This window comes from Zalophus californianus, chromosome 1 (genome assembly GCF_009762305.2).
Source record: "Zalophus californianus isolate mZalCal1 chromosome 1, mZalCal1.pri.v2, whole genome shotgun sequence".
Taxonomy (NCBI): domain Eukaryota; kingdom Metazoa; phylum Chordata; class Mammalia; order Carnivora; family Otariidae; genus Zalophus; species Zalophus californianus.
This window is the reverse complement of record NC_045595.1, coordinates 206,295,238-206,298,739: the sequence shown is the minus strand read 5'-3', so window position 1 is coordinate 206,298,739 and position 3,502 is coordinate 206,295,238. Positions and strand designations below refer to the sequence as shown.

The 3,502-nt window shown below is 44.7% G+C and overlaps 1 pseudogene; it reads right to left on the bottom strand.

Moving 5' to 3' along the window:
- Positions 1-1,029: 1,029 nt before the first annotated feature.
- On the bottom strand, positions 1,030-1,651 carry LOC113915810 (annotated as a pseudogene).
- Positions 1,652-3,502: the final 1,851 nt, after the last annotated feature.

The following is a 3,502-nucleotide window of genomic DNA, read 5'->3' as shown; positions in this document are numbered from 1 at the left end:
ATTGTTTGTGTATAACACCCAGTGCTTCATGCAGAGCGTGCCCTCTTTAATACCTATCACAGGCTAACCCATCCTCCCAAACCCCTCCCCTCTAGGGATTCTTAATCATAGCTGCATGGCCTGTTACCATGTAAGGTAACATATTAACAGGTTCCAAAGATTAGGGCTGGATATCTTTGGGGGGCCACTATTCTACTGGCCAAACCATAAGATGATGTAGCAGGGGGAGCAGTTTGGAGGTATACGAAGGGTTCAGGCTTCCCAGGAGGTTTAGGTACCCCAGAATGAGGACCAAGGAGGTGCAAAGCCCCTGAAAACCCACAGACATAGGGCCTTTCCAGGTCTGAGAGTGACCAAATGTGGTGAACTGGGGAGGGGGAGTGGTTCCTGCTGTAGCTGGAGAGGGTGGCTGGGGTCACATCATGAAAAACATGCCTGGCAGGTAGGGGAAGGATTCTGTTGATTCTGGGGACAAAGGACAGTATGTAAAAGGGTCATATTAGGGACATGATTGATTTGCATGTTCAGATCACTCTGCTGCTGTGTAGAGAATAGGTTGGTGGGGAGCACAAGTGCATGCAATTAGTATTTCAGTAGTTCAGGTGGGAGAGATTGATGGCCTGGACGAGGATATGGGCACTGCAGGTGAGGAGAGGCCAGTCTGGCCAGCAGAGAGCAGGGTTGGTGATCGCCTGGATGTGAGGTAAGGGAGACGTATTCAAGTTGCTTAGTGGGATAACCAGAGTGGGTGGGGCCTTTATGTTGACACAGTGGTGGTTAGAGAAGACCAGGCTTTTGGATGAGGGTGAGGATGACCAGAGCCAAGTGGCTGTAGAAGGAGCAAAGACAATTAATAGAGGAAAGAAAATTTATCATGGTGGTAGGAGGTCAGTGAATAGAAACAGGGCAAAATTTGGCAGAGTTATTCCTTTTAGTTCCTGTGATTGAATATTTACAGGGGCCATACTGCCTTTTTTTTTTTTTTTTCTGCAAAAATCTTTATTGTTTCCATCTGGTTCATGGCTTGGGCTAGGTCTCCAGGGTGGTTAAGCTGTCTAGTGGCTGCAGGGACAAGCCCTGGGACCAGAGGGGATGCCAGAGGAGCCCCTCAAAGGCAGCTGGGCTTCAGAGGCTCCTAGTCGTACTTGCAAGTGATCCTTTTGAAGAACTACTTGCCCAGCCCAGCCTGCAGGCCAGCCAGCCTGCAAAGGTGAGTCAGGTGGCCACCATCTTTTTGATGAGTTTCACCTCCTCATCTAGGTAGGACATAGTTCTCCAGGAAGTCACAGAGATAGGGGTGTGCGCAGGCACAACCCAGGGCACACAGATCCAAAAGGGCCTGCTTCAGGTTCTCCTCCAGAACCAGGGTGGATTCCATGGCATCCATTCATCCTGGGATGCTTCTGCACATCCTGGGAGAGGGTGCAGCCACTGTATTGGTTGTGGATCTTCAAGAGAGGCTCAACACCCTTGCAATTCTCCTAAGCCAGCTCATGGAAGAAGTGGCCCAGCCCTTTAGCGCCACATTGTCCTGGTGGAAATAGAAGCCCAGAGAGTGGTAGGTGGAGGAGACCTGCAGATGCATGTTGACCAGGTGGCTGACGGCGGCCTCCACCTCAGTGGGATAATTCTGTTGAATCTGGGAACTCATGGTTGATCGGTAATAAGGAGCTAACCTCAAACTAGGGAGTTGGCTCGTTCAACCCACACACAAGACAGAGTGTGGCTGAGAAGATGGTTCAACGAACGTTGTGCCTATAAAAAAATTAGAGGGTGGTCGCAGGCTGGTGGAAAGGACATCCCTGGGTTTGTTCCAACCAAACACTGTTGAAGCAAGAGACCGGAGGTGCATTGCCTGTAGAGGCTATATTGTTTTAGGAGGACCCAATACACAATCTTAAAATGTCTTCTGGAAAACTATGCAGCCCAAATATTCTGATTGTTGGTTTGGTTTGATTAAGGGCAACAGATCTATTATCATATTTCAGCCTCTCCATCTTAATAACCAAACATTCTTTTTCTTCCTTGCACATGATACCTTAGTGTGCACTATATATTTCTTCTGATCCTTAGCCTGATGTCAAAATGATTCTTTGGGCACAGTATAATATGACCTTGATTTTTAATAAGATTCATTTTGTTCTTCAGTAAATACATATAGAATTGTATATTTCAACAAGATTAACATTTTGCAAAAAGAAGACTTTAGAGAAATATGTTTTAATGTGAGTTAATTATGGGACTTAACAAGGAAAAGCAATCAATCCACCATGCAACATTGAATTAACCAAATTGCATGCGTGCACTTGTAACCTAATGAGTCACTTTATATACCTGTCCTAGGATGAGAGTCCGTAATTATCTTGCTTAGAACTCACAACATGACCACATCTACTAACACATGTTAGGTTTAGAAACTCCATACTGGAAGAGAATAGACTAGATTCTCCCAGCAAGCAAGAACACTTTGGAATTCTGTACTGCCCTCCCATTTATCCCCGGGGACTACAATTATCTGCAGGGTGGGTTGACTTGGATGCCCAGACTTCTGTGGAGAGACATCCCTTTTGTTCTTTTCTATAGTCTGTTTCAGTGGTTTTCAAATTTCAGTGAGCATAAGAATTACTCTAGAGGGCTGTATAGATAAAGCTATGGATCTCACGCTTGATTTGCAATATAAGACAATTTTAAGGGTACATTAACCTTTAATTTTTGCCTTCGGGGCTGATATTAGAACTTAAACTCCACAGGGTTCTTAGAACCTAGTGCAATCTGGGGCTATGATTCCAAGTCTGATTTTGGGAGGCATTTCAGCACCTACCTCTGAATAGAAGAGGGGCTGAAGTTAGAGACAGCAAGGGAATACACCATCGTGAAATTGATGAAATAACTAGAAGAGGGTAAGCACCCTGTGGTCATGTGTGTGGTAGAGAGGTGCTGGCATAGCAACACAGCAGATATTAATTGTCACATGCCAATGCAAGAACAGAAATGGACCTAGGATACAGGCAATGAGATTCCTTTCCATGGGAAGGACCAAGGTTGTCACCTAGTGCTGTGCAAGCAAAGGCCTACTGTAGTTTCAGTACAGGGAAGTTCTGGGAGCACCACACAGCTCGTGGTGCACATAACAATGCCACAGCCTTAGCACTGACTTTGATAGTCACATTGGCACCTGGCATGTTAAAACAGATTTATTAATTTGAAGTTTTGTGGTTTTTATCATTTTGATTAAATTTATTTTAAATGTTATTGTAATTTTATAGTGGCAGAAGTGTTCTAAGTAGAGGGAACTTATTCCTAGTTTGGGTGGGTTCATATTTAAGAAATATTACAATTTAAGCAAATTACTCAGACTGGGGATGTGATGTATTTGGTGTTGCACAGAAATCACTCCAGGAGTTTATATACTACAGTCCATTCTCAAACACTCACTGCACACGTGGGGCCTGAAGGTGAGTAGTTGGTAAATGTGGGAAATGTTTTCCTATAAAAAGGGTCC